We start from the raw sequence: 8,811 nt of genomic DNA, 5'->3' as shown, positions 1-8,811 counted from the left end.
CAGTCCAGTCTGGTCGGGCCCTTTTACGTTTATTTTTGTTTCCATTCCCAAAAAGTTGGAACATACCGGAATAACAGTATGTTCTGTCCAGGTACTAAAATAGTGGGTTGGGAACACAGCGGGTCAAGCCGGACACACCGGAATCTCGGGATTAGTCCAGTTCCGAGGTACTGACATAGAAAGGGCACCCAGGTTCTTTTCCCCATCTCAATTATTCCCGCAGGTGTCAGGCATCCCCCCCCCCTTTTCTAGCACGACCCTTTCTTGTTAAAGCCCAGTTAAACCCACCTGTCCCACAAACATTAGAAAAAACAGATCAAAGAATTTGTTCCGTACTGAACCTGGTGGAACTGGTACACTCAGTGGAAACATAGTTCAATAAAGTCAATAAAGTTTTTGGTTTGCGAACGCCACCGTACAAGAGCTGAAGAATGAAAAACACAAAAAAGTTGAATTCAAGTACAACCGGGAAATGAACCGTTGCCGTAGCGACTCGGCGGGGCCCGGTTCAGGTGTGAAAAGGCACTCCTTCAGAGATGAGCGACGTTCCTTCGGGGGTGGCGGGTGGATCACAGTCTGGCTCGTGGTTTCCTCACTGTTGTTGTTGTTCCGACGACTCTTGACTTACACCTCAGGCATGACTCTCGGGTCTTGGGGACGTCCCCACCCCAGAACACTTGTGGATATTAAGAAGTTGATGTTGATTGGACGTCTGAACATCTGAACATGAGCCGCAGAGGCGAAACCACAACAACAGCGCCGCCCTGATTAGTCAAGCCTGCCGAGGACTTTTCCAGCAGCAATTATTGCAGACAGATGAGAAAACACATCAGAAGATGTTTCACAGGACATAAAAAATAGAAATAAGAGGTTTGACTCTCTAATGCAACGAGCTGAATTTGACTTGTAGAATCGTATTTTGTATCCAGAGGGGATTGAACGATAACATCTCTGGCCAAGATTCTCTCTGATGGAAGAAATGCAGCTCCGTTTCCTCTGATCTGAAGAGGTTTTTCAGCTGTTTAGAGAATGTCTGGCAGCTTCTAGGGGACAGTTCTACCTGTCGTAGGCAGATGCAGAGGTAAACCATTACATCGAGGTGATACTTCACAGAGGAACCCTGAATCACCTTAGTTTATTTCTACAAGCATAAAACACCAGTTGTTGTCATCAAAATTCACCGTGCTGTTTCTTCTTTTTTTCCACACGAGACGTGCACTTTTTGTGCACCCTTTAAATTAAGAGTCGCCTGCAGCTCTGTGCCTCAGCCTCCCTGGAACATATCACTAGTCAATGTCAGATGTCAGCTAACAGCACAGATTAATGACATGCAAGTACAGCATGAACACTTTCAGTGACTTGTGACTTGCATAGCCTCAGATTGTCTGATGAGCCAGAACCTACTGATCGGTGCGATGCTAAAAAAGCTTCTGTTCCTTCTATGACATCTGGACACTAGTGAAATGCCACCCGAGGTAGGGCAACTGAATAAAAAAAAAATCATTCCTATCCTTTCCAGACATCAATAATGCAAACGTCAGTGAGGTCTATCTCAGGACTTCGGGGTAAAGCTGAGGTCAGATTTTGATGCATCATTCAGTAGGACTGAAAAATAATGGTGGGTCGTGAGGCAATGCAGCTCGGACCCCACTTTTTTTCTTGGGGTAGGGGGGTGGGGGTAGTGGGGGGCGGGGCTGAGCACATTGTGCTCCCCAAGCGCTCCAGATGGTTGGTTAAGCCAGAGCTGCTGCTGGATCGCTGCGTCCAACTGACCCGGGTGGTGTTCGCCGGCATTGACGAGCATCATCAATATTCATGAGGAGCAGAGGAAGAAGCTGGCTGTGGAGGGTGAACCAGCCCAGCCTGATTAGAATATTCATACTACCAGGGGGGTCACAAAAATGACGTGCGGCACTCATAACTATTTATGAGGTGGCTCTAATCTGATGGGGACCATTTTTAGTGGAAGCGGTGCCCCCGCCAACTGTAAGAGGCTGTAACGATGAGAGCATGACTTGTACGATACAGTGAGCAGGCTGCCAGTTTTGTTGCCTGATTAAGCCTGATGCCGGTCCGTGTTTCTAGGTCAGGCGGAGGCATACCAAAAGCATCAGAGCATCAAGAATCGGGCTGATGACTTTGTTAAGACAACATACTGAACGCACCATCTCGCTGGACCACATATGTTTTTGGGAACCTTTGAGGGTTCTTGGTTCCAGGGAGAAGCACCAACCTGGTCTTTTCCCTCTGTTTTCTTTTTTGACTATATTTATGTTTTCTGACATTGTCATTGTCGACCCAGAAAAGTAGGACAGACCAAGTTGCAAAAAGTCACAGCGGGGGGGGCATTGCTTTTCTCGGCAACTCCCAATTAGGCATTGTTCCCACTTGAAATGTTTCTTTTGAGTAATTGACAGTAATTTAAAGGGAACTAGAGAGGGAAAAGAGGTGCATCTATTATCTAAATCAGGCCACGTGTCTCTCTGGGCCCACATCAATATTATTTAAAAAGCCTCATTTGCATGTGGCACCAACAGCAAGTTCCCATGTTAAACTTGCTATTTGCCCTTGGCAGAACCCCCCCCCCCCCCATCCACACACACACACACACCTTCCGGTATTCAAAGGTTGCACCCTTGGAGGTTGGGTGTTGTTTCACAGCTACAGTCTCTGAATCAGGAGTTAAACTTCGCTGCAGCAGGACCATGTTGCCGGTTTTACTCACCCCCCTCACCCCCCACGTCTCTCTAAGGGTGCTGAGTCCCTGGGCTGCTGCCGAGTCTCTCTAGGGCACATACTTGTGGGGCACATATATTCTCTCTCATTAGTTCCACAGATTTGGGGCCCTCAGGGTGCTCCTGTGCACATGTGTTCAGAGTGCGGTTCCCACTGTGCTCTGCGGCTCTGATTGAGTCTCTGATTGCCTCGACATTAAGGGGGCTGCAGTTCCTGTGTCATGCCCACTCTGATGAATTGGCAGTGTGGAAAGGGCAGGTGGGGGGTTGGTGCACTCATGTTGTTAAAGCTCACAGGTCTATTGTTTCACTGATGGAATTCTTGGGCACCTGAGGCAGTAGCCTGAATCAGGTCTATACAAGGGGGTGGAAGAGCTGCACCCACTGGAGAATAGACTTAAAACTGACTTTTCTTAACCCCTAAAAACTGGACGGCCTTCTGATGGATTTGTCACAAACTGGAATTCCAAGATGAGACATCTGACAGGCCAGAGGAGGGAACATTTTGGAATGTGATCAAGGGTTCAAAGAACTGTGACATGCAAACTCAGAGGCATGAGTCAAACCATCGTGATTGTTCTGACCTTTTACTGATGGAGCAACTGTGTCAACTTTGTTGAGGAAAAGGAGGAAAGACCTTGTTCCACCAGACGTCCTTACCAGAGACGTTGCATTTAGCTGCTTCATCTTTATTTTGCATCAGCTGTACGATGTGACCAGTAGCCTAAAAATACAAATTTCTTCCAAACATAAATTGTAAAACTAAAGATTATCTGAAAGAATAAAATAAAAATAAAATTTCACATGAATCCGGTCAACTTAAAAACTATATTATCTATAGTATCTAATATTTCCTAAATCAGACAACACAGTTTTGACAGCTAATGTCATTTTTCTCTGCGTTGATCAGTCAGCTTATCAAGCTGTTTCAGTTTAGAGCAGAAATGCAACGCGAGCCGGGGTATTAAATCAAGACAGGGTGGTAAATCTGGAGCTGCAGAGAGGGTTCCAACCAGATTAGTGTGAGACCGCGGAACGCAACTGCACCCGTGAAGGCCCCGGCCCACCCACCACATTCCCCTCGCCGCTCTGAATCCTCAGCTGAGCCTTGAAAACTCAAACTGCCGCTTGTTTCCTGTCAACCCTCCTCCGTGTCAGGCCAGGTAAGCACAACTCCGCGGCACGTTCTGCATTTTTAATTAGCTTGGTTGGTTTCGTGATCAACGCAACGGTTCTACTTTAGAGTCAGTCCAACACCTGGAGTCCCTTAAAGTGTGTCGGTTGCCTCTCTGAACAATCTAATGAGTGTGAAGGCATCTAAGTCCATGTCATCCAGCATGCATCAGAGGTCAACGGCAGCCGAGGCCTCCCAGTCGGCTAATCTCCTGCTATGAGTGACCTCATCAGTTAAGAAGGCGCTGGCCGATAGATTGTACAACTCATATAATTAAGAGGCTTAGATGAATTTGTGCAGAAGAACAAAATGCCATTATGATCTTCTGGAGGATTTGGGGCTGAATGATATTCCTTATAATCACACACTTATGAGATTAGGAGCTGGACGTCGCCCACCTTGGAGCTCTCAACTGTAAGAACCAGAGCTGAAAGATTTATGGGCCTGGTTGTTTTTCCAGGAATCCGCGGAAAGCTTCTGGTTGACAGCGTGCTCAGCTCATGCACGGTGCCCATGTGTTATGACACTGTAATCATAAAACAAAAAAGCTCACCGATTAGGCAGGTTAGCTTGATGTGTTACAAAAGTGGCGTTTTAATTAATGAGTGTTTGGCGAGTTCCCTTTGTTCTTGACAACGCAACATTTTTAAATCCACTTTAATGAGTGGGTAAGTCTCAGAGGTCCATCCATTTTCTTTCCCAGGGAACTCATCATTTGGTACATGCTGTGGCATGTAGGGTTTCCCATTAATGCCCGGAACCTGAGCTGCTCAAGATTACTCACGCTTGGTGACAGTTGCCCCTGGTGGCTGCGACCTGAACTACAATTACAACAAAAATGACGGCACGCACACAAAAATACAGACAATCGTAAGAGATAAAGTAAAGGTTCAGCAAAGGCTCATTAAAACCACCTGACTCTGGGCTTCATTGAAGGTTTTGGCTCCAGGGTTGAGGCTAAAAGCTTCAGTTTTCTTTCCTAAAGAGAGATTTTGGGCCGAACAATCAGAATCTGGACTATAATTACAGATGAATCACTTTGTTGATGCTGCTTTAATGAGCTGCGGCTAAAAACACGAGAGTTTTGTGGTTTTATGACAGTGAGAAAGCAAACCAAGAACAGTCGGTGACTCATTTGCATACAGAGTCATCGCCAAAAACAGGCCGAGCCAACATCCAGCCAGTCAATTTAACCCCACTTGTTTCTGGGTTATTTTTGATTAGTTACTGACCTGGTAATAGCACGTGATAACATGCGTGACAAAAATAGAGAAGGCCTCACACAGACACACACACACACACACGCACACGCACACAAAATTCTCCAGGAAAGATGGCAACAATTCAAGAAAGCGTCTTTTGAGGGAGCTTACTGAGCTCGCTTCCAATTCCCTGTCGACTGTGAACACTGAATGACATCACTCGCAGCTTGTGCTCACAGAAATTTTGCCCCGGCCCTGAGATCTCATTCAAGGCAACTTGAATAAATATTGGCAAGGACGACGGCTCCTTAACTCTGTTCCTCCACGCACACACTCACAGTCAGTGTTTTGATGGATAAACCGTTTAGCTGCAATCACCATCGCGACTTAATACCGTGATAATTTATGGTAATATATGTCGAGGCTGTGTATTTACTTTAAAGGCGGTCTGATAAGAATCATGTGGCGTGTTTCTGGTGAGCGTAGGGGAAAACAATTGGGAGATTTGTTGCGGAGCTCTGGGGGCCCCGATTGCCCCCCCGTGGGGCCTGAACAGAGCTGCTGTGGCTTGAACAAACTGAGGCAGTGTCTCCGCCTCAGGCTCTGTCCATCACTCACGGGCTGTCCATCAGGACTGCGCGTCCCTGGGGTGAATGAATCAGTGGACTGTCGGGGAGCCGGGACGCGGTGGGTTCACTGCCAAACATGATTCAGCAGCGTTCTGTCAGTAGACCCGAATCCAGGGAATAAAATCAGGAAGGGGGCTGAACTAGAACCAGACCCACTGCACAAGAGAAAACACGCTATTTTTATAACAATAATACATTTTTTATTCTAGAAGGTGACGCTGAGGTCTTTCAAAGTGGGAAAACCCAGCGTGGATTAGGCTAGCTTTGGGCCGCCGCTGTGTCGGCGCTCGGCTGCAAAGATTGTTTATGTTCAGCACGCTCACGTCCATTCAAACATCTCCGGATTCCTCACTTTGATTTACACTTGCCTTTACTCTTTTTACGGCGCAGTGTGCAGTTAATCCAAAGAAACCCGTAAAACTGAAGGCCAGCGGGTGCGCTCACCATTTCTCCTGGACTCCTCCTCGTAACTGACTGCTTTTCAATGACGCTGAACTCAGTTCCAGAAACTTAAGCTCTCACATCTGTCGATTAGCGGACTGTTTATGGAACGTAGGCTGTGTCTGGCTGCCATGGCTTCCTTTTGTCAGCTCCGTTTCTCTTCTCTTCGAACTGCTTTACTCAAAGCCGCAGACTCTCGGTAAGAAAGGTCGAATAATGCATAATTACCAGAAAGGATAATAACTGGGATCATGGAAAGCTGCAGAATTGTCACCTGTAATTGCTGTTTCGTCCTTTTGTTTGACGGGTTTAAAGCTTGCTTGATGAATTTCAGTGACAGGGATGAAAACTCACAGCTCAATCCTAAAATCCAGGTTGTGTAAATTGTTTTTGACCTACTTTCTATGCTCTAAATAAATGTGATTCTCAGGAAAAGACGGATTTTGGCCATGTTTCCATTTCAGTTTTTTTTCCTCCTGGCCTGCGGAGACCTGAATCTATCAGTGTGACAAGTCCTCACGACGGACTGCAGGCACTGTGGCATTGATGGAGGGGCCTCCTCGAGACCGGGCGTCTTCGAGAATGTTTCTGCCTGCTGAGTGAAAACACTGGAGCAGCAGGTATTTTGTAACGTTGATGAGCTTGATTTAGCAGCCAACAGGAGACCCATCAAGGCTGCTTACCTGCAGGGAGTGACCTTTATCGAATATTAATGTATCCTCATCATGAAAAGAATAGTCTTGTTAGCGCACCAGGGTTCCACCAGATGACTGCCAATAACTTGTGGTTAATACTGTTTCTGCACTGAACTTTCCTCTTTTGCTCAATTACACACAAACTTTACAATCATAGTGCACAAATCATTTTATGCTTACGTTTTATTGTCTTTTACGCAAAGCAATATATCCAAAATGTTCTTGTTGTATTTTTGTTTTTATTGTATCCCTGTCCAGTCATTTGCTCTTTCACGAAGACATTCCTATTTGTCTCATTTTGGAGGTCTTGCCCAACATTGCCCCTTTGGTTTGACCAGTCAAACTTTGCTACTTAAAGCAAAACTCCTCAGCCATGTATTGGAATTTAAGCCCCTCCAACTTGTTTCTGCTCTTTACGATGACAGAAAGTCATAGATAAATTCAAAGTCAAAGATTTCAAAGATGACAGAAAGTCAAAGATTTCCACAGGCGTAACAACCCCCCGCCTGCACCAGTGAACATCCTGGGAATGGATGTTGATGTGGTGGAGTCCTACAAGTACCTGGGTGTTCACCTAAACAATAACCTGGACTGGACACACAACACAGACGCCACACACACACAGAGGCTGAGGTCTTTTGGGGTGCAGGGACCACTCCTGAGGACTTCCTATGACTCTGTGGTGGGATCAGCCATCTTCTATAGGATTGTCTGCTGGTCCAATAGGATCACGGACAGGGACAGGAAGAGGATGGACAGACTGGTAAGGAGGGCCAGCTCTGTCCTGGGATGTCCCCTGGACTTGGTGGAGGTGGTGGGAAACGGGAGGATGATGGCTAAACTGTCATCCATGTTGAACAACGCGTTCCTTCCCCTACAGGACACCCTAGCAGCACTGCTCCACCCTCGCTGTGTGAAGGAGAGGTATCGCAGATCTTTCCTGCCGGCTGCTGTCAGACTGCACAATAAACATAACGCCCGATAGCACAGTCTGAATATTATATATTCTGATATGTATATTGTATTCACCCTCTGTACTATGTACAGGTACACAGAGGCCGAGTATCCATTTACCTGGATTATTGTAAATATACATCCTCTTTGTATATTCCGAATTCTATTCTATTTTATTTTTATCTTAATTGTCTCTGCGTGCTCTTGCTGTTGTTGCGCTGTAAATTTCCCTGTGTGGGACAATAAAAGACCTGAATCTGAATCTGAATAAAACATCATGATCGAATGCTGAGCTCCAGCTTTAAGTCAGAACTGATGAAAATGGTATGAAACGCAGATATTCTGGTCTTTCTGTCATTCATGTGCCTGATCAATCAATACAGCTACATGTGTGGAACTTAGGCCAGCAAAGATGGCATCTCAAAAAAGCTCTTGTACAAACAATGCCAAAATGCTGTTATATGTATGCCAGGCCAGTAGGTGGTGGTAGTGAGCCAAATCTGCATCTGCAATTGTTGCTATTTGTCTACTGAATGTCCCACGCCTACGTATGGTCCGACTTGTGCGAGCTCAGCTGCCTACAGCTCTAGTACACAGGCCCTGAATTACTGAAACTACCGTTTCGTGTTTACACGACAATGACTAAACAGTTTTGAAACGCTCCACTTTGAAGCCATTATCATATCGTTTTCCTTTCGTTCCATTTTCAGGCTTTCTCATTTAAATGGTCAGCCAAGACAGAACCAAAATTTTCTGTTTTCACCAGAAAACATTGTTGTGTAAATGGAGGTTCTTGCGTGGTTCCTGACACTAGTTAGCCCTGGTTGCAGAATAAAGAACTGCAGTAAGACTGAAATGTTGTCAGTGCGAATCATTTCAGCCTTTCAAACATGTTTTTCTTCTACTTAAACAGCCAATTTTTCTACATTTCTGACAACAGCAGACAAGGCCCAGAGCTCCGGACCTCAGAAAAACTCCTCG

At 45.9% G+C, this 8,811-nt stretch overlaps 1 long non-coding RNA gene across 1 annotated transcript; it reads left to right on the top strand.

Annotated features, from left to right (window-relative positions):
- The first annotated feature begins 6,076 nt into the window (after positions 1-6,076).
- LOC115250666 (uncharacterized) lies at positions 6,077-7,457 on the top strand. Its single transcript, XR_003889242.1, has 3 exons — positions 6,077-6,380; positions 6,516-6,555; positions 6,646-7,457. It is a non-coding gene; the product is annotated as an uncharacterized lncRNA (long non-coding RNA).
- The last annotated feature ends 1,354 nt before the right edge of the window (positions 7,458-8,811 follow it).

This window comes from Takifugu rubripes, chromosome 8 (genome assembly GCF_901000725.2).
Source record: "Takifugu rubripes chromosome 8, fTakRub1.2, whole genome shotgun sequence".
NCBI lineage: Eukaryota > Metazoa > Chordata > Actinopteri > Tetraodontiformes > Tetraodontidae > Takifugu > Takifugu rubripes.
The sequence above is the reverse complement of the archived record's forward strand: the minus strand, read 5'-3'. Positions and strand labels throughout refer to the sequence as shown.